Below are 25,771 nucleotides of genomic sequence, written 5' to 3'. Positions count from 1 at the left end.
AAATGGGGCTGTCACTTGTAGTCCTGTGGGGTGGGATGTGTATGTTGTCCCTGCCTGGAAACTGAGTCATAACCACTCAAAACCTAAAGAGGACAGAGCTAAACTGTTACTGAGGGGCTAGAAGAGAGAATGCTCTTCTGTAGTCTTTAATCTGTTCTGATCAAATACAGGTGAATACTGGCTCAGAGTGAGCTTTTACCCTTTTCTCCTGATGGTCAGTCAATATTTTGAACTATCTGTTTTTCCCGAGTTAAGAATTAAGAAATTCTTTTCTTTCCTGGTTCAAGTCACTGAGGAGGGGCAAGACCTTCCCTTGTTTCACCAGTTGGCCAGACTTCGTCCAACCCTCATTTCATGCTCTTGCCTCTGCCCTCCCTGACCTTTAAAGGGCTGCCGTGGACCTTGCCTGTCTCCGTGAAAGAGAATGAGGTGTTTTCAGCCCAGTGACATCAGCTCTTCTTCCTCCCAGTTTTCTTCATGGCAATCCTTATCCTGGTGAGGGGTTCTGGGCTTCATTGCAGCTTCTTAGAGAGAGAGGGACGGCCAACTTTCAAACACGTGGACATGGAAGATGTGGTGTTAGGAGGTGGTTTTGTTAGGGGTAGACTGACACCTCTTTCTAAGACGGTGCAGTTGACTTGAGTCTTTCGGTGTAACCAAATTCTCCTCCCCTGGTCTACTGGGAGGCTTGGCACATTATTGTAGGTATCTGTGGAGCTTTTTGAGTAACCTAGGTAGTCTTTTATATAGTATTTTAGACCGGACTGTTCAGACTTTTAGATTGAATGAGATCCAAATTTGGGGCTAACATGTGCATCTACAGATTTCTAAGCAAATCTCAAGTGCCGAGGTTTGAGCAAAATGGTCACCTCTCCACTTTCAACTTGACTCTGAAGAAGAAGGTAGCCACTGTTTTTTGTTTTTCCTCAAATCATTCTTCTCTTGGACATGTGAGTGGAAAAGGGTAACATTTATTAAAGACACATCGCAGTGTTCCAAGATTATAAGTTGTGGAAGCAGTGTTTGCATTTTACATAAACCAGTTTTGGTATCACACAGGTGAGTATGTTTTCAGGTGTTGACCTTGGCAGGTTGGCTACTTATTTAAAGCCAAGAAAATTATGACACTGTCCATTTTAAACTTTCTTTGTGGTTAAATTATGATGAAACTGATAGAAAAGTCTTGCTGTTGACTTATTCATGAATCAAGGAAACTTCATGTATTATATAGGTTTATGATATTGCAGGAAATGGGTAGAGAATCTGTCCATCATGAGAAACAATGTTGCCAGCAGCAGAAGGAATAAAGTTTATTTGCTCCCTCTGGTTCCAAATCAAGGAAGTACACTATGTAAAGTAATTTAGAACTGCTACCTTAGAGAGGTTAATGTTGTAGGTTTGAAGCAGACACAGCTGAGTAGGAAAAAATGGAGCTTTCAGACTCAGCCAAGGGAGTCCTAATACAGTCACTTACTGGCTGGGCAGTCACTTACCTGCCCTGAACCTCTGTTATCCTGTCAATAAAATGGGAATTCTAGTAGTACCTACCTAATAAGGTTGTTCTGATAACTTAATGAGATTATGCATAGTAGGCCCCAAAAGCTGTTCTCATAACTGATTCTCATAACTGATCTGAACAACATATTTTAGATGACTACGAAGATTCCTTGCCTGTTTTTGATAGGTACCGATGGTAGGCGTAGGTGCATCATGTGGTGTGTTAACATTCAGAACATAGTAGATGAAAGAAAGGAAAAATGCTTCCTAGAATATAGCAAGGTTGTATAGTTAAGGATTTTTATAAGACTGAACAGAAAAAGGAAGAGGAAACAGACCCAGTTCTGCAGAAAGAGTCCATAAATTGTGGGAAAGAAAATCTTGAGTCAGCTCTAGGCTTATTTTCTACAGTTCAAGGCCAGATTATTGATAGCTTTAACAAAAATAAACAGGCCACAATAAACATTCACAATCATGTTATATTTACATTACCGTTGATCTGATTATTACCATGATTTGATTATGGTAGATATTTTCACTTCCTCTCCTTTATTGCATTTTCATTTTATTTGAGTAAGAGTAAATTACTCTTGGCTCATTCAACACGATGCTGTAAAAGGAAAAGAGGAATCTTTCTGATATGTGAGCTATATACCTTGAAAAGAAAGGTCTGTTTCAACTGGCAAGAAAACAGAATTCCCTCCCAAAGGAAGTATATGAGAGGAACCAGACCTAATCAGGAAGCTCATATTCCATTCATTTATTCATCAAATATTTATCAAGTGCCCGGCACTGTTCTAGGTGCTTCTAGCTAAATCCCTTTTGGACAGACCATTGCATTTCGGGACTGTTCAGGTTCCAGTTTCTCTTCCCTTGCCCCAAGATTAAAAGATAAAGTTCTAAAATAAAAATTACTGTTGTTTGCAGTTTCTTATTGCCAGTATATAGGGAAGCTATTTATTTTTGTAATGTTATCATGCATTAGCCACCTTACTGAATTCCTAACACGTTTTGAATAATTTTTCAGTTATTTTCTACTTAGAAATCCAGAGAATCATATATTTTGCAACTCACTGCTTCTTTTCAAAAATGTGTGTTTTTTTTCATTTTATTGCATTGGCCAAGACCTATGGAAATTCTTAAAATATTGAGAGCATTCTTGTTCCTTGTTGAAGGGAATATATTGAGTATTTTCTTATTAGATATGTTTGCTGTTGTTTTCTTGTCAAAGTTTTTTTTTTTTTATTCATAGTTTACTAATGTAAAAAAATTTAAGAATGGAATTCAGGTTTAATAAAATGCCTTCTCAGCATCTATGGAAATTATCATTTAATTAAATTAATTTCTTAATACTGAACCATACTTAAATTTATACTTAGGATAAGTCCTACTTAGTCTTGGGTTCAGTTTTATGTGGAATTTTAGTTTTAGTCTTTATTTTCTGTTTATTATGCTTTTTTTTTTTTCTCATTTTCTCCATTTCCTGACTCTGGTTACACTGATCAGGTGTGCTTTGTTCAATTTTATTTTCCTCCAATTTCTATTTCCTGTTTCTATTTGACTAACGTTTATAATTATACTTTTTTACCATAGTCAAGATTTAATTAGTATCTGTAACTTTCTCCAGAACAAGGAGAGACCTTGGGCTTGCTTTACTTCCCCTTCTAGGTTTTAGTGAAATTATTGAGTTTTGAGTTCCTGATTGTGATCAGTCGTTTTTTTTTTTTTTTTTTTAATTAATGCCCCTTCTATGTTATGAATTCTTTTTTTAAACAGTTGAGTCAAATTTCACAGTAACATCAACTCTCCCTTAAACTAATGCTTTCTTTCTTGAACAAATCTTTATTCTGATTTATTTTTCAGCGTGCTGCATTATGTCTGAGAGTAACTTAAGGAAAAAAACACAACCACCCTGGATGGTATACATTATATAACAACACCTGAGTTTATATATTATTGTGTGAGTGTATAAAGTATATATTATTCTTTTCTTGTCTGGTAATTTGGCTGAGGTATTTCCCCTTGAGACATATATGGAGATTGCCCCATTGCCTTCTTTTCCGCTTTAAAAACGTTTAAGAAGTTTAAAGCGTTGTTGAAAATTAACTTATTGGGGTGTAATTTATATAAAATAACTGTGTCATTTAAGTGTGTGATTCAGTGAATTTCGGCAACAAGAGAGAGGTTGTATACACCTGTGAAACCACTCTCACAATCCAGATACAGAACATCACCTACAAAAGTTTTCATGCACTTTTGTAGTCCATACTTTCCTCCACCGTTGCCCTAGGCAATCACTAATCTACTTTCTGTCACTATGTTAGTTTGCATTTTCTAGAATTTTGTATAATTGGAATCATAAAATATATATTCTTTGTGTCTAGTTTCTTTCACTCAACATTTTTATTGTTGCTATATCCATAGTTTGTTCTTTTTAAAAAAAATATTGAATATATTCATTCATTCAATGAATGAATATATCACCATTTGTTTGTCTGTTCACTCATTAATGAACATGTAGGTTGTTCCCAGCTTTGGGCTATTACAAATTAAGCTACTACACTGAACAAAGGAGAGTAAACTAAACTTAAAGCAAGCAGAGGAAGGAAATAAAGATTAGAGTGGAAATTAATGGAATAGAGGATAGAAAAACAATAGAGAAAATTAATAGGACCAAAGTTTCATTCTTTGAAAAAATCAAAATTGACAGACCTTTAGCTGAATCGACCAAGAAAAGAGAAGATTAGAATTACTAAAATCAGAAATGAAAGAGTAGACATTACTGACCTTACAGAAATAATGAAGGGTTATCAAGGAATACTGCAAACAATTCTGTCAGTAAATTGTATGACTTAGATGGAATGGACAAATTCTTAGACACAAATAAAGCTGCTGTGAACATTCATGTACATGTCTTTAGTTGACATGTTTTCATTTCTCTTGGGTAAATACCGAATAGTGGAGTTGCAGTATACGAGAGTTCTAGTAGCTCCACATCTTTGCCAAGACTTGGTATCGTTTGATCAATTCTAGTGGATGTGTAGTAGTATCTCATTGTGGTTTTAATTTTCTTTTACATGGTTACTAATGATGTTGAACCTATATTCGCATGCTAATTGCCTATTTGTATATCTTTTGTGAAGTATCTTCAAATCTTTTGCCTATTTTTATTGGGTTGTTTTTCTTACTGAGATATATACATATCTGTCTATATATTGAATGTAATATCTATACTGAATTACTTATATATTCTTCAGTAAGGTGAAAAAATCACTTTATTTAGGTATGATTGACATACAAAAAGCTGTATATGTTTAATGTATGCAACTTGATGAGTTTGGAGATAAGTATACATCTTTTGAAACCATCACCACAGTCTGTGCCATAAACATATCCATCACGTCCAAAAGTTTCCTCCTACCTGCTTTATATTATTATTACTAATATCGTTACAATTTGTGATAAGATGTACCCTCTTAGCAAAACTTAAAGTACTGTATACGATACAGTATTGTTAACTATGGACCCTGCGCTATATACATTAGATCTCTAGGACTTACTCATTTTGCACAATTGAAACTTTGTACACTTTGACTAATACCCCCCCCCAAACCATCTTCCCCTTCCCCATCCCCTGGCAATCACCTTTGTACACTTTGCTTCTATGAAATGGACTATTTTAGATTCTTCAGATAAGTGGAATCATGCAGTATTTGTCCTTTTGTGACTGGCTTATTTCACTTCACATAATGTCCTCCACGTTCATCCATGTTGTTGGAAACGGCAGAATTTTCTGTTTTAAGGCCGAATAACATTCCACTGTATGTATGTACCACATATATCCTTATTAAGAGTTTTTGATATATTCTGGATACAAGTGCTCATCAGATATATGTATTGTATTTTCTCCCATTCTGTGGCTTGTCTTTTTTACTTAAATTTTTGAGTGTGTGTGTGTGCGTGCATGAGAGAGAGAGAGATTGAAAATTTTTTGGTGTTTGGTGTGGCCAGTGCATTCACATGGCACAAAATTCAGAAGATACAAAATTTTATCTGGTGAAAAGTCTCCCATTTGCCCAGCCCCATCATTTCCCTTTCTCTGGCAGCAGGTTTCCCTCCCCAGAAGCAACCAGTGTTACCAGTTTCTGGAGAAACTTTCTAGAGGTAGATGTTAAGCATAAATATGAAAGTGCATGCATGTAATTCTTTTAAAAGTCAAATGTCAGCATACCGTACGCAGAGTCTTGTACCTTGCTGTACACTTAGTCATAGATCTTGGAGATCATTCCATATGGTACATAAAGCTCTTCCTCCCTCTCCCCTCCCTTTTCCTCCACTCCCTTCCTTTTTTTTTAATGACCCTCTAGTATTCCTTTGTTTCTGTTAGTTCAGTGCCTACAGTCCCAGATGAGAAGTCTGTGCCCGTGATTCTTTTTCTTCTGTACCCAATCTTCCACATATCCCTAGAGTTTTCTTCTTTTTTTAATTTATTTTAGATTTATTTATTTTTATTGATTGATTGATTGGGTCTTCGTTTCTGTGCGAGGGCTTTCTCTAGATGTGGCAAGCGGGGGCCACTCTTCATTGCGGTGCGCGGGCCTCTCACTACCGTGGCCTCTCTTGTTGCGGAGCACAGGCTCCAGACGCGCAGGCTCAGTAGTTGTGGCTCACGGGCCCAGTTGCTCCGCGGCATGTGGGATCTTCCCAGACCAGGGCTCGAACCAGTGTCCCCTGCATTAGCAGGCAGACTCTCAACCACTGCGCCACCAGGGAAGCCCACGTTTTCTTCTTAAATTGAGAAATTTACCAGCCTGCTTGTATTTAGGTATATATTTTTCTTAGGTATTTCTGCTTTAAACCCTTTCAATTTTACCGCTTTGTCTGCATCCTTTTTTATTCTTTATTCTCTTTTTTAGGAGAAAGGACTTGTGGATATTTGGATTTTAATCTCTCCTTTTTGGGTCTTCACTTTTTCTGGGCTCCTTTTATCAGGTTATATTTTCATTCTTTATGTTGAGAGAATTCCTTGATTTGATCTTCTGAATGATGGATTTATTTTTAATTTCATTCCATTCCACTATTTCTACTTTTCTATTTAATTTAAATTTAATCTCACTTATGTTTGTTTTAGCAATCATGTTTTTGGACCTGCTTTCAGATTGTGATGTCCAAGATGGTGATCCTGGCTTAGGGCAGGAGCTGACCACCTTCAGACGGGAGTGCACTGACCTTCTGGTCTGCACAAGTGGGCTGCTGCTTCTGCCCTCTTGGGGAGGCACATGCTGTCGCCCGCCCCCAAGTAATGAGACTTGCTCTTGGGTCTCCTCTGGGGCATGTATTTGCGTGGCCATGCGTACCTGTGTTTGCGTATAAACATGTACATATGTGCGCATAAGCAGCTCACAGACTCTGCAGTCAGCCTTTGCCTGGCTGCAGTGGTTAGGGTTGGAATGGGATGCGGTAAGAAGAGAATGGAGAGTAGATCCTTGGAATTGCTCTTGGGCAGGCTTCCTGTGTGTGCACTTGGCTGATAACAGGACAATAGGCTGGGTGGACCCTTCTTAATTGAGGAAGTGGGGAAAGAGTTGCCCTGCAGTTGGAGAACTTCACAGCTGATCCCAAAATACCCTTCCTCTTTTCTTTCTTCAAGCTGCACTAGAAACTCAGCATTCCACAACCCTTTCCTCACCCGACCCGCCAGCTCAGTGCCTGCTTCTGTTCTCAGTCACTCACTTCTGAATGGGGGGTTTTGTCAGACCCTTCCCATGTCCAGCATTTCCCACTGTGGCCCAATTAGGTTTTGGTTTCTCAACTCTGGCTAAATTTGATTTTTCTGTAAATTTGATCCTGTCACATCTCTTCCAGAAATTTTGCAAAAAAAAAAAAATTTTTTTTTTTTGACTGATGGCATCCATCCCCATTTTCCGGATTTAAAAAATAGATTATCGTTTAAAAATATATATATATATATTTATTTATTTGGCTGCGCCGGGTCTTAGTTGTGGCACTCAGGATCTTCATTGTCACATGCGGGATCTTTAGTGGCGACACGTGGGATCTTTAATGTGGCATGTAGAATCTAGTTCCCTGACCAGGGATCGAACCCGGGCCCCCTGCATTGGGAGCGTGGAGTCTTAGCCACCGGACCACCAGGGAAGTCCCTAAAAATAGATTTATTCTTAATTTTATATTTCTTTTGTCATTTCTGTGGAATTTGGAGGAACATGAGAGTCAAGCCCAGGGCTCAGCCCATCCCCACTGTGGACATAGTGGATTTCATTATTTTTCACTGGCAGGGATGTAACGGCTTCTTCCACCAGTTTCTTTGTTCCCCTTCCACATAATTTCAGTAAGAGCAGCAGCTATTAAATTGAGTGCTATGTGCCGTATCTCATGTCAGAGCTGATTTAATTGTTCTTTCGCTTCGTACCTGCTGTGTACCAGGTGGACATTGTTTTGGTTATGCACTGCTGCTTAACAAACCACCCCAAAATGAAGTAGGTTAAAATACACATTTATTCTTATCCCTCGTGGCTCTGTGAGTTGCCTGGCCTCAGCTATATGGTTCTTGCTTGGAGTCTCTCATGTGGTCATCTGAAGGCTCAACTGCGCTGGGTGCCCAAGTTGACTTGTGGCTGGCAGTTGACTCGAGTGACATCTCTATGTGGCTTGGGCTGCTCAAGGCAGGCTGGATGGGCTCCTGGAGGACGCATCCCAAGAATGCGCATCCCAAGAGACAGGAAGTGGAAGCTACTGGGCCGTGTGAGGGCTGAGCCCAGAAAAGGCACAGCATCAGTTCTGCCGTATTCTTTTGTTCAAAGCATTCATAGGGCCTGCCCAGATTCAAAAGGGGGGACTGATAGACTCCATCTCGTGATGGCGGAAGCGGCCAGGGCACATTGCAGATAAGCATGTGGGATGGGAGATACCATTATGGCCATCCTTTAAAATATATGAACTGACACAGATGCCATGCTGCAGATACAACAATAACCGATCCCAGGACCACAGATCCTGAGACCTTATGGGGCAGAGGCAGGTACATAAACAGGCAGTAACAGCGCAGATGATGAGTGTTTTGAGAGGACCAGGCACGGGGGCATGATGAGAGCAGGGTGGGGGATATCTAACCCAGACTGGGCAAGTGCTGGCATGGATGGGAGGTCAGTGGAGAAAGAAGGCATCTTAGCGGAGATATCTTTGGAGCTGAGTCTTGGAGCACAAGGGGACATTAGCTAGGTGAACAAGGAGGGAGGAGGCATCCCAGGGAGAGGAAGCATATCTCTCTGAGATGTGGTAGGGTGTGTGAGAGCTCATGGCACTCTGGGGGAATTGCTGGTAGACTGAGGATTGGCGAGTAATTGGGTGCTGCTGGCACACGTGATGGGCGGTGAAACTGTAGCAAAAGTAGGTATGTTCTACCTTCAGATTCTGTGCATCCTTGGTCTGGCCTGTGAGCCCTCAGTTGGTTCTGTATCCGAAGTGTATTAGGGGTGGTGGATGGGCTGCTGAGGAGGATGGTGGAAGAGCAAGCCTCAAAAGCTCCACTTTGGGGATCCTCCCTTGGATCCTCTCCATTCTCCATCATTCAGTTCCCCTTGTTCCTTACACTGTGCTTCCCTTCTCAATCTGTAGCTTAAGTGAGCATGTAGATAAGGATTATGTTTGCTGTTGAAGGATAAGGGCAGACAAGGGAAGAGGAGGATGGGAGCCGGAGCTGGAGCACCTAGGTGCTTGGCTGAGCATTTTATTTTATTTTATTTTTTTGGCCGTGAGGCATGTGGGATCTTAGTTCCCCGACCAGGGATTGAACCCGCACCCCCTGCATTGGAAGCACAGAGTCTTATGCTTCCAATAAGTGGACCGCCGGGGAAGTCCCTTGGCTGAGCATTTTAGATTCTCTCTCATTTGATGCTCTCCAAGACAGGCAAATAATAAAAATATTATCTCTGTTTTAAGGATGGACTCTCTCAGCTTGTGAGGAGTGGATATGGGACAGGGTTACTTGTCACTGTACCCCCAGTGCCTTCAGACATGCTTATCTCCAGCCTGTGTGTCCAAGATGGTGATCCTGGCTTAGGGCAGGAGCTGGCCACCTTTAGATGGGAGTGCACTGACCTTCTGGTCTGCACCTGTGGGCTGCTGCTTCTCCCTTCTTGGGGAGGCACATGCTGTTGTCCCCAGGCAGTGAGACTTGTTCTTGTGCCACCTGGGGTGTGTGTGTGTGTGTGTGTGTGTATAAACACGTGCACGTGTGCACAAGCAGGCAGACTTGGGTGAGGGGGCACGTCCAATCATAACCCCAAACTCCTTTGGTTAGAAAGAGAAGGTTCTGAAAGCAGTTCTGGAGAGCAATTGGACAGCCGTATGAATGGACTTATTTGAACTGTACACTTAAAAATGACTAAGACAGGAAGTTTTATGTTATGTGTATTTTACCACAGTTAAAAAAAAAAAGAGAGCAAAGGTGGTAATACCCGTTTGGCACAGCCTAAGGAAATCATTCTAGAGTCCTGAAAACACTTGACATGTGGGCTTGCTGATGGCAGCTGGAAGGAGGTGAGATCTCTCAGCCTTTCACGTGCACTTTTGGAAACTTGTCTTTGCACCAGAACCCAAGAAGAATGGGTTTCCTGCCTTCTTTACGTGGACTCCTCCCTAGGTGAGTAACACCGTCATGCATAGAATCAAACATGTTCCTTACACTGAGTTTTAGCACAGCATTTGGCTGGCTGCTGTTTGTGTCCTTTGCTTCTTTGGGTGATTCTGAGGACTGTCTGCTTTCCTGGGGCTTGAATTTCATAGGAAGATGAAATTCACTGGGTATAAATATTACCATCTGCCGTTAGTCACAACTGACAGAGGACAAGCACTTGGTCATTGAAGACAAATACATGCGGGTCATGTCTCCTGCATCTTTGTTCTTGGCAGAGGCATTGATGGCACCTAGGCGTGGCTGAAGATGGAGGAGGGGACACCAGTTCTATCACCAACATTTTCTCGAAGCTGATAAAGGTAGTTCAGCCAGTCACAGAGTCCCCAAACCATAGTGTTGTCACCCAGCCCACAGTCTCTCTTCTTGTTTACAGAGTCCTTCCTTGCTGTTCTGGCTCTGAACAGAGCTTTGAAAAAGCCATTTTATTTTGTTGTTGTCCTAAAATTTTTTTAGTGTGATGTAGTAGAAACTGTGTGGCTTTAGAACCAGAGGTAATCTTTTTAATCTTTACTGGTTTGATAGGAGAAATGATATCTTGTTTTCATTTTTATTTTGTTTGCTATTGAAGTTGAACAATTATTTTTTTTTTATTGAAGTATAGTTGATTTACAGTGTTGTCTTAGTTTCAGGTTTACAGCAAAGTGATTCAGTCATAAATATATATATATATTTTATATATATATAATATATATATCCTTTTCAGATTCTTTTCCCTTATAGGTTATTACAAAATATTGAGTATAGTTACGGGTGCTATACAATAGGTCTTTGTTATCTATTTTTTTTAATTTTTTTTTTTTTTTTTTTTGCTGTGCCATGTGGCTTGTGGTATCCTGGTTCCCCAACCAGGGATCGAACCTGGGCCCACAGCAGAGAAAGTGCTGAATCCTAACCACTGGATCACCAGGGAATTCCCCTGTTATCTATTTTAGATATAGTAGTGTGTATATGTTTTTTTTAATTAATAAATAAATTTATTTATTTATTTATTTATTTATGGCTGTGTTGGGTCTTCGTTGCCGTGCGTGGGCTTTCTCTAGTTGCGGTGAGCGGGGGCTACTCTTTGTTGCGGTGCGCAGGCTTCTCATTGTGGTGGCTTCTCTTGCTGCAGAGCACGGGCTCAAGAGCGCAGGCTCAGTAGTTGTGGAGCACGGGCTTAGTTGCTCCGCGGCATGTGGGATCTTCCCAGACCAGGGCTCGAACGCATGTCCCCTGTATTGGCAGGCTGATTCTTAAACACTGCGCCACCAGGGACATCCTGTAATGTGTACAGTTAATCCCAAACTCCTAATTTATCCCTCCCCCCCAGTTTCCCCTTGGTAACCATAAGTGTGTTTTCTATGTCTGTGAGTCTATTTTTGTTTCGTATGTAAGTTTATTTGTATCATTTTTTTTTTAGATTCTACATATAAGTGATATCATATGATATTTGTCTTTGGCTTACTTAGTATGATAATCTCTAGATCCATGTTGCTGCAAATGACATTATTTCATTCGTTTTTTATGGCTGAGTAATATTCCAGAACAATTAATATTTATTGGCCATATTTACTATATTTGTCCATTTTTATATTGGGCTCTGTCTGTCTTTAATGTTTTTTTAATTAATTTTTATTGGAGAACGGTTGCTTTATACTGTTGTGTTAGCCTCCACTGCACAACAAAATGAATCAGCCATACGCATACAGATATCCCCTCCCTTTTTTAAAAAAAATTTATTTTATTTATTTTTGGCTGCATTGGGTCTTCATTGCTGAGCGTGGGCTTTCTCTAGTTGCAGCAAGCAGAGGCTACTCTTTGTTGTGGTGCGTGGGCTTCTGATGCAGTGGCTTCTTTTGTTGCTGAGCACGGGCTCTCGGCGCGCGGGCTTCAGTAGTTGTGGCACTTGGGCTCAGTAGTAGTGGTGGACAGGCTTAGTTGCTCTGCGGAATATGGGATCTTCCTGGACCAGGGCTCGAACCCGTGTCCCCTGCATTGGCAGGCGGATTCTTAACCACTGTGCCACCAGGGAAGTCCCTCCCCTCCCTTTTGGACTTCCCTCCCATTTAGGTTACCACAGTGCATTAGGTAGAGTTCCCTGTGCTATACAATATGTTCCCATCAGTTGTCTATTTTTTACATAGTATGTCTTTAATGCTGATTTTCAAAATCCTTAATATGTTGAAGCAAACAACCTATGGTCATACATGTTCAAATCCTTTTCCCAGTTTGCTGTTTATCTTTTCACATTTATTGTTTTCTTGACATAGAGAAAAATTTGTTAAATCTGTTACTCTTCCTTTATGGATTCTGCTTTTGGTTTTTAAAATTTATTTATTTTATTTATTTTACTCTTGTCTGCTTTGGTTCTTTGTTGCTGTGTGTGGCTTTCTCTAGTTGCAGCGAGCGGGGGCTACTCTTGGATGCGGTGCGCAGGCTTCTCATTGCGGTGGCTTCTCTTGTTGCTGAGCACGGGCTCTAGGCGCGTGGGTTTCAGTAGTTGTGGCACGGAGCCTCAGTAGTTGTGGCTTGCAGGCTGCAGAGCTCAGGCTCAGTAGTTGTGGAGTGCGGGCTTAGTTGCTCCGCGGCATGTGGGATCTTCCCAGACCAGGGCTCGAACCCGTGTCCCCTGAATTGGCAGGCAGATTCTTAACCACTGCACCACCAGGGAAGCCCCCATTATTAACTTTTTATTTTGAAATAATTATAGATTCACAGGGAGTTACCAAAGATGTGTATAGGAAGGTCCCAGGTGCTCTTTGTCCAGTTTCCTCCAATGATAACATCTTGCATAACAATACCAGCAAATTGACATTGGTACAATGGACAACACTCATGCAGATTTCACCCATTTTACAAGCACGCATTTGTGAGTGCGTGCATGTGTGTAGTTTGTTCTGTGCAGTTCTATCAGGTGTGTAGATTTCTGTAACCACCACCACAGTCAACATACAGACAGTTCCACCACAGCAAGGCTCCTTCCTGCTGCCCTTTTCTAGCCATGCCCACCCCATCCTCCATCCCCAACCCATGACACATTCAGTCCTAAGAGTTTTTTAATGGCATTTTTAAATGACTGGAAAAAAAAAAGATGCTTATTTCATGCCAGGTGAAAATTAGTGAAATTCAGACTTCTGTGTCCATAACAGTTATGTCCATAATTCAGACATAACTGTGTCCATTCCATAATTTTATTGGACTGTAGCCACACCCATTTGTCTACCTACTGTATGAGGCTGCTTCTGCACCACAACAGCAGACTGGAGTTGTTGCAACAGAGACTGTGACCTGAAAAGCCAGAAATATTTACTATCTGGTCCTTTACCAAAAAAGCTTGCCAACCCCTGATATAAATCATCATTTAGTTTTCTTTTTTAATCTTGCATTTCATTTTTTTTTTTTAATCGAGGTATAGTTGATGTATTGCATTTATTTCTTTACATGACCTGATATTTATTTTTGCATTTGGTGTTAGAAAAGGATATAACTTAATTGTTCCCTAACTGGTTAAACAAATTCTCCATCAGCATTTATGGACTAATCTCTTCTCTCCTCACTATTTGAAGTTCCATAGTTATCATATACTAAATCTGTCCCATCAATTTAGGGAATGACAGGGTGAATCATCAAGCTATGTGGGCAGGATATATATTACCCAAGAGTTCTCTGGGGATGAGAAGCCCTCACCCCCTGCATTAACACTAAGTGTTCAAGCCAGGTGTGCCCGTGCACCATGGTGTCTAACCACTCAGCTTTGTTTCCATGTGCAGACACTGTGGTGGGGTCTAGCTTTATTTTTCTGGAGTCCATGGGGGATTGCTGATGGCCAAATGGAGCTGTTTGTTAATGGTTTCTGGTCCTTTCTGTTGGATCTTCTCTGGAGCTGGCTGGCTCTTAAAAATCCTTTGAGAGGCAAGATGACTTGGTTTATTTCTCTTGCACTGGTGGATCAGGAATTTAATTGTTTGAAGGGACACATGTGAAGGAGTGCTCACCATCAGGCCCTACTGCAGATGCAAAGGTGAATGTGGTGGTAGTGGGTACGGGGTCTCTTGTTGGGTAGGTGCTTGTTCCACGAAGTCTCTTGCGACAGGGGGGCAGGCGGTGGCCTCTCGGGGCTGGGCTCCCGGTTGTGCCTCTGCTTGTTACTGGCTGAGTGACCTTGGGCCCGTCCTCTAACGTCCCTGGACCTGCTCTCCTAGTAGGAACACAGATAATAAAGCCCACCCTCCACCCCCACCCCCACCCCCATCCCCACCCTTGTGTTATTTGAAGGGTTGAGAATACTGTGTAAAGCTTGCACAGTGCTCAGAAGATAGTACGAACTTACAATATTTAATTTCTTTATTTTCCCTTGACTTAGAGGTGTGTGTGTAGATCGCCGTGAAAAAGTATGGATTTTTGTCTCCAAGTCCTGGCATCTTTCTTAGCCCCAAGAGTTTGCTTTCTGTTTTGGAATTCTGTTGTGTCGTGAGTCACTTCAGAGCCCAGGCTCCCAGAGTGCTCAGCTGGCCACCTTCTGCTCTCTGCCAAAGGTGGGTTCAGGTGACAGAGAGATCCCTCTGGCCAGGTGTTGGAGCCAGGCGGCGCTAACAGCCTGTGAGCTGTTTGTTCATCTGGCCTTAAGTGGATGGCGGTGCGAGATTCCCCGCATGAGTTCCTGCCGTGAGCATGCTGGCTGTGACAGTGGAGAAGTGACTTGAGTCAGGTATCCCTGAAGCAGGTGATGGAAGGTGAATGGGAGGAGTCTCCTCTGGGAGGCAGCTCCCACCTGGGTAAGAATGTCAAGTGCCTGGTGACCTTGGTGGACCTTGGTGTAAGCCTTTGCTGAGCACAGTCATTTTGGCAGGACTTGCCTTCTTGTCCTAAGGATGGGCTTTGCGGATTTAACCACAGCACGAAGGGCTGTTGAACTTGTGTTTACTCGATTTTGCTAGAACTGCAGGAATTTCTAATCCTCTGTAATTTACCTGTGTTTGAAACGTGATCCCCCTGGTGTGGCCAGACTCTGTTTTTTTCTGCTGAGGAGACATTCATCAGAGTCTCCCAGGGCACCTGACCTTATTGTTGATGACACTTCTCACCTGTCCTTTCCTCTCCGTGGCATCTACCACCTGGCTCAGGTACCATTCGGGGGTGGGGGGAGGTGTGCCTGGACAATTACAAGAGCTCCCTAAATGAGCCCTCTCTTGTCTCCTATTTCTTCCCCTTTCTATCTGATCTGTGTGTTTTTTCTGAAGTCTTTTTGAAAAAGTTACATATGAGTGCCACTTTCCTGCTTAAAAGCTTAGCCACTGCCTGTGGGGTGTGCCTCAAATTCTTAAGCCTGTTATTTAAGATCCCTCAGAGTCTGGAGCTCATTGGACCTCCAGGCCTTGTTTCCAGCCACCGCCCCTGGGCGGCTCACGTTCTGTCCACAGTGATGGTCCCCAGCTGTGCCCTCTGCACCTCACCCTGTGGCAGTTCTGCTGAGGCCACGCTCCACGCCAGGAACGCCTTTTCCCTGCCTAGTGGCTAGTCGCTGTGTACAGGGGCTTTCACAGACATTCTCCATACTCTCCGTGCAGCCTGGCCACCTGGATGGGGTGACCTTGCCATTTTCCAGCAAACGTTGGTGAATTTAAGTGGTTTTCTTACTGCCGCATAGCTGGTAGGAGAGCTGGAATGTGAGGCCAGGCCTTGTGCAGTCAGGCTGCCTCTCTGGAGCCGTCCTCGGAGGGCAGAGTTACTCTTGGCTCCTCTGGACTCCAGCACAGCAGTTTTTCCTTATTCACGTATTTATCTCATTACATCACGTGGCTGTTTGTCCTAGGTCTGTGCCACACCCCGTACTCCACCCCAAAACTTGATTCCTCAAATAAATCCCTTATCAGCTTGCTTTCCCCTGCATCTATAATAGTACCTGGTACTCAGTGGGAACTCGATAAATGTTTGTTCGGATGAATACATGGAGGAGTAGATTTTTCTTTCCATATCCTCTAGTTTGTGGTTTGAGGGAGGATAGTACCCTGGTGATTAGGCTACTTAAAACTCCTGTGTGTTGGAAAACATCTCTCTTTTGGTCTATGGAAGAATAGAAAGTGATAATTATTTTGTCCCATTCCCTCTGCCATCTCACAGAGATTCCTTGGAGAAAGATGCTGAAAACGTATTTAATTATATATATTGTAGGAATGTAATCTTTTAGCGAAATTTTGTCTAACAAGCTATACCTAGGAGTGGCTTTGAGGAAAGCTGACTCTCCTTTAATCTGTCAGCCTCCACCCACCCCACGACAACAACCTTAACTGAAAAATAATAGTCATCTTCACTTTGGACAGTTGACGTTCCTCTCTGTCATACGTAAAGTGTAAATGAAAGCATCTTGAGAAATCCTTCCTGTTTATCGATCTCTTGTGTATTGGCTTCAAGACAAGCCTCCCTGCCTCCCCATGGGGATGGATACCTGCACCACCATGTGGGAGCTGCCTCCTTTCTGACTTTGTTTTATCCTCATGGTTTATAGGAAAATAAGGTTGCAGTTTTTTTCCTCATTCATTCCTTGACTTCCTTTGTCTGTTTCTGCCCCCTTGCCATTTGTACCTGGTCTGAAATCCTTCCACTCACCCTTATTCACAGGGCTCGTTTCTGCCTCTGAGCTCAGAATGCCCACGTGAGAGGGCCACACCGACCAGTATGAAGTGTAGGGCCCTCTTCTTGCATGTCCTTCCTTCCTGCCTTTTTCCCACTTTTCTTGTCTGGTTACTTAGTTGTGAAACTCTTTTGAGTTGTTTTGGTTTAGAATGTCCTATTCCCGCTTTTTCTTTCACTCCTTATTGTTTAGACTATGATCAGACTCTTGGTTGTTGAGTTCCTTCTTCTTTCCCAATAAATCTATTCACCATGGAAATAAAAAGAAATCCCCTATGTCCAGTCTGAGTCTTGTCAGTAGGAATGTGGGAGTTAGAGCTGGAGCAGCCAGGGAGCCAGGTGAATCTCAAGCCTGGAAGTCCATCTGCGCTTTTGGGGGGAGGCAGGCATGCTTCAGGCTTCTAAAAAGGATGCCATGGGGGGACCCGTGTCTCAGGCTTTGAAGAGTTTCACAGAAAAACATCTCTTTTAGCTCCTAGCTCTTTTAGCTCCTGAATCAACACAACAGTGTTTAATGCCACAAGACCAGTATTGAGAGAATCCTTTTAGGTGAAAACTTGTCTCAAGCTAGTGTGACCTATTTGAGTATAGTCACATATTTCCTTCTAATTTAACAAATTCTCATCTCAGGTTAGTTTCAGATTTGGGTTGAGGGTTGAAGGACTTCCCTGCCCCTAAAGGTAGGGTCTGAGCGTCACAAATCATTGAACGTGAGAGTACTCTGCTGAGGGGCAGTTTGAACTTGGGGAGCTCGTGGAAGTTCAAATATACTTCTGCTTCCTTTTTTGAGAGAGACAGTTTAGAATCAGGAGTGCTTAACTTTCTTCCCCCATGAGTATTTTTGGGACTCTAAAAATGATAGGTTCTCTGCAAAGGAAAATTCAGATTCACAAGTGCACGTGCAAAATCTTGCACATAATTTTTGGCATGAGGTGTCTTTGGATTCTAGAGAAAGAGTCCCTGTTATAGAGGAATGGTGAGCTTCAGGTAGTTTTTGAGGCAAGGACACTTTTAGTCTTGCTCAGTGCTCAAGGCTTTTTTAAGCACAGCTGACTGGTGTGGCTGTAAGCGTGGACTTAACAGTGACCACTTCACATGAATAGGTAGTGGAGTCCTGCCCTGGTCTGTTCCTCACTTGAATGGTTTTTGCCCTTGAAAAGGTTTGGTCTGAGGTGATGATTAATCAACAAGTATTTGATCACCTAGTAGATATTCAGCTCTGTATAGTATATTGTTTCATCTAGGTCCCTGTTTTGAAAATGCTTTTTCCTTTAACTTCCCATAGGCATCTGACTTGTTTCATCAGACACTGAGGGCATTCCACATATGCAGTGCTGTGTCAGATGGTAGCACAAAAACATGTCAATTAGGACCAGCTTTGTAAGATGAACAAATGGTACAGTTAAGGAGTGTTGTATGAAGGGTGGGAAAGAACTAACGTATATTAAGGGATTAAGTAGCACATTATTTTTGTGTTTTCTTTAATCTTTACACCCTCCATGTCATAGATGGAGAAACTGGATCTCAGAGAGATTGTGTACCTTACTCCAGGCCTGGTGAGGAGCAAAGCCAGAATTCAAGCCCAATCATATGGACTCTAAGCCCAGATCTATCTGTCTTTCTTCTTTCCTTCCTCCCTCCCTCCCTCCCTCCCTCCCTCCCTCCCTCCCTCCCTCCCTTCCTTCCTTCCTTCCTTCCTTCCTTCCTTCCTTCCTTCCTTCCTTCCTTCCTTCCTTCCTTCCTTCCTTCCATGCCTCTTCTGTTAAAGACCAGAGGTGGATGGAGTGGGTTAGTGTTGGGAGAGCGTAGAAATGAGACCCTTAGACTGAGTATCCCCAGTAGGGTAACTTCATGGTCTTTATGAAACATCGTTTCTCCTCTGTTGAGGACCACCCATCATGTAACTTTTTCTCAGTTGGTCTTTAGAGCTGTTTATGTGCTTGTGTGCTTCACTCTCCTTATTCTGTGGAGCATCCAGTTTGCGGTACCACAGCCCTAGGCGAGTGACCAAAGACCTGGTGGTCACGTTACCACCTGAGTGGCCTCATGCATGCTACTTCCGAGTCTTTTCTTATAAGTGACACAAACAACTTGGATGATCTGAGGGGTTCTCCGCCCCAGGCCCTTGCGTGATTTTGGTGCAGAAATGTCAGAGGGGATTGAGTGCCTTTATTACTTAGCTTTCATTTGGCAGAATGCATCAAGGTGGGAAGGAAAGAGAGCAGGTGTTTAGTTAGAGTCACGTTCTCTTTGTTGTGTACTTTTGGGGGAGGTTTAATTTCGTGTCTTTAGAAAGCTGTCTGCTTGGGCGTTTGAGTCCTCCAGATCATGCACGTACTTGACCAGCAACAGAGGCAGAACCTTTGTGTGGTGGGTCCTAGTTATCATTCAGTTAGGGACAAGCTTTTGAAATACCTCTCCTCCTTCAGAGGTCGTGATTTCTCAGCATGGAATGTCCATGCCAAGCTCTCCCACCATCTTGTTTTTCCATTTGGCAAATTTTCTTCTTCTCCAGTTGCCCCAGCATCCTTTGCGCCCCTCCTTCATTTTGCATGGACCTCCGTTATAACCCATATTGCGTTGCATCATAGGTAGAGGTTTTTGTGTACACGTGCCCAGCCAGACTGAGTCATTTAAACACAGTTATTTAAACACATCCTGGTAGCTCTGTGTCAGCACTTTGTCCATTGTGTGTTAGGTGTTTTACTCTGTGGTTGAAACAGTGTATCCTCTTTAGAAGGAATGAAAAGAGATCATGTTTAAATTCATCTGAGAGTGGGAGAAAAATCTTTGCTCCCAACAATCACAAGAATGTCTGGAGAGCTGATTGCTAGTCTGGAAATCCTTAGAAAAAGCTAGTAATAGACATTGGAAACTGAGCCAAGGAATGTGGACTTGGGCTCTTGCATTTTGACTTCGTATGTGATCTTGTTGGAGGTCATCTTTTGCATCAAGCCAATGGGTGGATTTTACTTGAAGGGAGAGTTTCTAATAGAAAAGCTGGGGAAACATTTTCAGTTTTGAAACGACTTTATTAACCTACAAATAATTAAAGGTGATCTCTTAACCCATGTCTGAAGAGGAGTCTTTCCCTCATATGTGATGATCCAGAATCCAAAGTGGGAAAACGTAAGACTGTTGAGAGAAGATGCTAACCTAGAAACCACAGACTGCTGGGCCTTGGGAACTTGGAGAAACTTGTGCAAGCAACCTTGGAGGTTTTGGAGAATATTGGAGATGGGATTCTGGGGCAGGGGTGGGAAAGAAGGAAGACTGAACTTCTACTGATAATCAGGTAGGGTCCTAGGACTTAAGTCATATGGTTAAGATGCATTTTGAATAATTCTACAGTTATTAAAAAAAAAAAAAAGATAAATCCCTACATCTTAAAATTCCATATTGTTTACACACTATCTCTTACCTAGATTTTTTAAATTACATAGACATTTTAATAATTATATGTATTAGTCTTGCTGTGGTTAATAAACCACAAATTCCAAAAATACAGAGGTTTGCAGCAAACATTAATTTCTAGATCGAGTTATGTGTCGGGGGCTGGGAGTCCATTGCTATGGCTCTCTTCCACAAGTCTTCCCTTCTGAAGGCACAGCCCCTGTTTGGGACATGCTAGTTTCAGGGCAGAGGAGAGAGCACATGAGAGCTGATGGAAACATGCAGTGGCTCTTAAAGTGTCTGCTTCCATATGGTGTAGGTCACATTTGCTCACGTGCCATTGGCCAGAGCCCGTTACGTAGCCAAGCCGTCAGTCACTGGACTCGAGTGGAGATGTGCCCTCTGGTCGGCAGTCACTTGGCAATAGTGAGTGTGTATAATCCTCCTAAAGGTACGGAGTTAATAGGAGTTAATAATTGCAAACGATACTACAATCTACCATGTGGTTTGTGTCTTCTCCTTTTGTCACTGAATGTTATTTAGTAAATACATGACATCAGTTTAGATTTATCATTTTAAAAAGTTTTAAATACATTTTCTCCCTATTTATGTGTACTATAGTTTTAGATTAATTTTTGAAGAAACCAACCTTTTGCAAGGAAGTGATGTGGTAGATCACTGCGTGTTTCTTCTTGAATGATTGCAGTGCGTGGAGCTCTGTTGTACACCGTTGCGCTAGCTCAGGGCACCAGAACGATTTGAATAATGGGGTGATTAGGTATCAGAGTCTTGTTTCTGAATTTTGTAGACATGCCTCCAGTGTTTCATATTGTTTCCTGCTTAAAAAATATATTATTGAGATCTAATTCACATACCCTAAAAGTCACCATTTCAAACTATATTACAGTTGAGTGGTTTTTAGTATACTCACAGCATTGTGCAAACATCATTACTATCTAATTCCAGAATATTTTGTCACCCAAAAAAGAAACCTCATATTTATTAAGTGTTCGCTCCCATTTTCCCCTTCCCTTCAGTCCCTGGCAACCAAAAGTCTTCTTTCTATCTTTGTGGTTTTGCCTGTCTGGATTCTTCATATAAATGGAGTTATATATGTGGCCTTTCATGTCTGGCTTCTTTCACTTAGAGCAGTGTTTTCAAGGTTCATTGCTGATGTTTTCTGATATATACTCTTTAACATATTTAGGAACCTTCCTTTTATTTCTTAATTTTACTTAGAGATTTTAATGGAATGGCTGATATTTACCAGTGTATGATACCAATAAGCATTTTGGTAGTTGTGGGCATGATTATATTGGACAGTGATCCTATGATCAGTTAATGTAATAAACAGGATGAATAAATTTCTTAATGTTAAATCACTTTTGATTTCTTGGATTATGTTTGACTCAATCCTGGTATATTAGTTTTCTTTCTTTCTTTTTAAAAAAATTCTTCTAATGTACCATTTGCTGTTACTTTACTGACGAAGTTTACACTTACATCTAATTTCCTTTTTTGTCCTACTATTTTGATATCAGATATAGGTAACCCTTATAAAATGATTTGAAAGTTTTTTCATTTTTAAATGTGTTTTAGAGTGTTCGAATAAAACAGGACTTGCTCCTTGAGGTTCATTAGAGCTCAGCTGTAAAACCATTGGGGCTTAGTTCACCTTTCAGTAAAAGTTCTCTGACAGCAGTTCTGAGGTTATTTATTTGTTTAGGTTTTCTACATCAATTTAATTTCTCTTTGGCTGTACATTTTCCTGCAGTGTATGGCCAAAGAGACTTCCAGGTTTATTAGCATAGCTATTCATAGCACATCCTTGTAATTTATAATCATACACAAAGGTAAGATTTAAATCGTTATTGCCTGCTCATTTTTCCCCTCCTTCTTTCTATATTTATTTCTATGTTTATTCTATATTAATATAATTCTATATTTAATTCTTTTAGAAGAATTAAATTTTGGTTTTATTTATAACTTTTACTCTTTCTTTTCTGTTTTCAATTTATGCTTTAATTTTTTTATTCCCTCTTCCACTTTCTTTTTTTTTTTTAGATATTTATTTATTTATTTGGCTGCGCCGAGTCTTAGTTGCGGCAGCCGGGCTCCTTTAGTTTCGGATCGAGCGCTCCTTAGCAGTGGCATGTGAACTCTTAGTTGTGGCATGCACATGGGATCTAGTTCCCTGACCAGGGATCGAACCCGGGCCCCCTGCATTGGGAGCGTGGAGTCTTAACCACTGTGCCACCAGGGAAGTCCCCCTCTTCCACTTTCTTTCTTTTTTTTTTTTTTTTTTTAATTGGGGTATAGTTGTTTTACAATGTTGTGTTAGTTTCTACTGTACAGTGAAGTACAGTTCTCTTCCACTTTGTTTTGACTTTTTTTTTTTTTTAAATGGGAGCACAAGGTAGATGTGGACTAAAGTGTAGTGTTTTACGGGATAAATCTTTTCAAATGTATATATATTTGCTCTTAAGGACTGTGCTGCTTTTCCTCATGTTTTGGTTTTCTTGGGTCTGAATGATGAGTTAATATAGGCTGGTATATTTTTCGGTTTTCTTGTGTCTGATGAGGTAATACAGGCCTGCTATTTGCCTCTCACCAGAAGAAGTGAATTATTGGATCCCCTGTTTCTTTTTTCTTTTTCTCTCTTTCTTTCTTTTTTTTGCCTCACTGCACGGCTTGCGGGATCTTAGTTCCCCGACCAGGGATTGAACCTGGGGCCCCGGCAGTGAGAGCACCCAGTTCTAACCACTGTACTGCCAGGGAATTCCCTGGATCCCCCTGTTTCTACTTGATGTTAGAATTGTCTTCTTGGATCTTAGGTTGAGTGGAATAAGAGTTGACAAATCAGTTGAGTGGTCTCTCCTCGGGAAAAGAATCAGAAGAAGGAAAACCAGGGTCAGGGACGGTCGGTCTGGAAGACTTGGCCTAGTTCGTCTCTTGTGTCTGGATCCAGTATAGCCTGGCTTCCATCTTGTTTTAGGTGCTCTCCCCATCTCGGTAGAGTCCAGCCTTTTCAGAATTTGCGGTCTTGCCTCCTTTGTGCTTGGTGGACCGACCCAGGGCAGCTGACTTCATGAAGGTGCAAGCAGGCACCTTCATGTTCCTCTGACCTTTCTCTTGCATCTCTACCGCTCCTGGCTAGGTGAAGCTCTGGGGGCAAGGCACCCTCTGCTGGTGGTCCTCACATGGTATATATCTGCCTGTGCTGGCACCCCCTTGCTCACAGCAGCCAGACACTCTGGGGGTCCTCCTTTGCCCCACTGTGGGCCCTTCCATACCCTCATCCCTCCAGACAATTGCAAATTCAAATTAGAGTGTCTGTGAGGGTTCAGGACATTTTCTACTTCTTAGGTAACCTTGGTAACCCTAAGTGACCTTAGTGACATGGGTTAAAGATACCTCTTAGTTCTTTTCTCAGTTGAGTCCCAATTATCTCCAGTAGGAAATCTTCAAAACTTTTGGCATTTGGATGATGCCCTTTCCTAGTTTCTAATCTGGTACTCATTCCAGTCACTATCTACCCCCCTTCCCCACCCCCCCCACTGCTCTTTCTCTCCCATTCTCCAGGTGGTTGTTATCTGGAAGGGGGAAAGAGGGAGAAAGCAAAGACCTGAGCTTATTAATTCGGTGCATTTGTCTAGAAGTCTAGATTTATAATTTTTTAGTGAGTGTGTAACATTGTTATTAATGTAAACACGATCATTTCCTGGTTAGTGAGCCTTTGGAGCTTTTCCAGGGTTCACTCTGTGTTCTTTGATCTGTTATGAACATCTTTGAACAGAACAATTTTGAGATTTTCCCTTTGAAGTTATTGCCCATAGTTGGCCTAAATTTAACTTTACAGCAAAGTCAACAGTCAGGAGTGTTCTGTTCAGTTTGTGCAGGGCGCATTCATTCTTCAGGCGTCTCCTGTGTGCCTGGCAGGAGGGAGGTCAATTAAGACAAGTCAGGTACAGTCTGTGCATTCAGAGAGCTCTCATTCTCCTGTAGCCGTCAGGATGCCTTGAGAGGCTTTGGCAAGCTCTTCTGACACAAGATCATCATGTTGCCCACACTCCTCTAATAGTATCAAAAAGAGAAATTAGAGTGTTTTAGCATGACTTGTTTTTATTAAGTCCGTATTGGCCCCTAAGGTATACCACTTTCTTTCATAAACCCTGTGTTTAATGTAATATAGAATTTTGCTGGTGACTAACGTTATTTTAATAATCTCTCTTGCGGCTGGCTGACCACAATGGTGGATCTTATAACTGAAATTCTTTGAACGAGGGCAGTTTCCAAAGTGGCCTGGTTATGTATTTCTCTTCCTAAGTAAAAAGGGGTGGTGGGGAGAAGAAATTCTCTTATAACTGAAACTGCATAGCAAGAATTGATATTTTGGAGCGTTGAGGAGTTTTCATGTATTTATCAACTATGTAGTTGTAACTCTCACAAAGGCTACTGTAGATATATCTATTGCTACAGGGAAATCATTAAGGAAGGTGTGGTTAAGGCACCAACTGTGACTCTAGGTGCAATTTTAATTTTCAGCAGCATTTATGGTCTACTGTGAACCCAGCCCCATAGTCTAAAGGGGATGCAGGAATACTTGCAGACAAGCTGACTTTTTTTTTTTTTTTGAGTATTTTAATAGTGATATAGCGCCTACCATGTTCCAGGCGCTGTTCCAATTGCTCCATATGCTAACTAACTCAATCCCATTATACCCGTTTTATAAATGAGGAAGCTGGGGCAATAGAGAGATTAAGGAATTTACTTAAGTCATGCTGCTAGTAAATAGTAGAACCGGGATTCAAAACTGGGCAGTCCGTCCAGGTTAGCCTCAGTTTTGTTGTCATTCAGCAGACGTTTATTGAGTAGCTTATATTGGCAAGAGATTGAGTTGGGTCATTTCTAAAACTCATTCATTCATCAGATACTTACTGAGTACCTACTATGTTCCAGAAGACACAGTCTCTGCTCTTGTGGAATTTACAGACTGGTGGGAAGTCAGACAGACAGATAACCAGTTAATATATAATACATTTTCAGACAGTGCTAAGTCCTATGATGAAAATAAAGACAGGGAAGGGACTGGAAAATGATGGAGGGTGCAGGGATATTTTTAGATTTTTGTGGGCTGAGAACGCCTCTCTGAGTAGGTGTCATTTGAGCAGAAACCTGTTTGAGGAGAAGAGCCAGGCCAGTGGCAGTCGGAGGGGAGAGCAGTGTTCCAGGCAGCGTGAGCAGCAAGTATGAAGGCCCTGAGGTCCAGATAAGCCAAGGCCAGGTGTTTAGAGCAGGATGAGCTGGAGGGGAGAGCATTGTTCCAGGCAGCGTGAGCAGCAAGTATGAAGGCCCTGAGGTCCAGATAAGCCAAGGCCAGGTGTTTAGAGCAGGATGAGCTGGAGGGGAGTGGGGAGAACGTCTGGGATGAGGTCAGAGACTGTGATAAGATCATGTTGGCCCTTGTGGGTTATGGGAGGGAGTCTGGATTTTATTTTGAATGTGTTTGGATGGATGTCTTTCAGAGTTCTGAGCAGGGGGGTAACATGTTTTGAT

At 41.9% G+C, this 25,771-nt stretch overlaps 1 protein-coding gene across 1 annotated transcript in view; it reads left to right on the top strand.

The window, feature by feature from the left end:
• Positions 1 to 25,771, top strand: part of SNX30 (sorting nexin family member 30) — a 111,929-nt gene that overhangs the window by 23,590 nt on the left and 62,568 nt on the right. The gene's annotated exons all lie outside the window — the stretch shown is intronic.

This window comes from Eschrichtius robustus, chromosome 10 (assembly GCF_028021215.1).
Source record: "Eschrichtius robustus isolate mEscRob2 chromosome 10, mEscRob2.pri, whole genome shotgun sequence".
Lineage (NCBI taxonomy): Eukaryota > Metazoa > Chordata > Mammalia > Artiodactyla > Eschrichtiidae > Eschrichtius > Eschrichtius robustus.
Note: the sequence above shows the minus strand (reverse complement) of the source record. Positions and strands in the feature narration are given on the sequence as shown.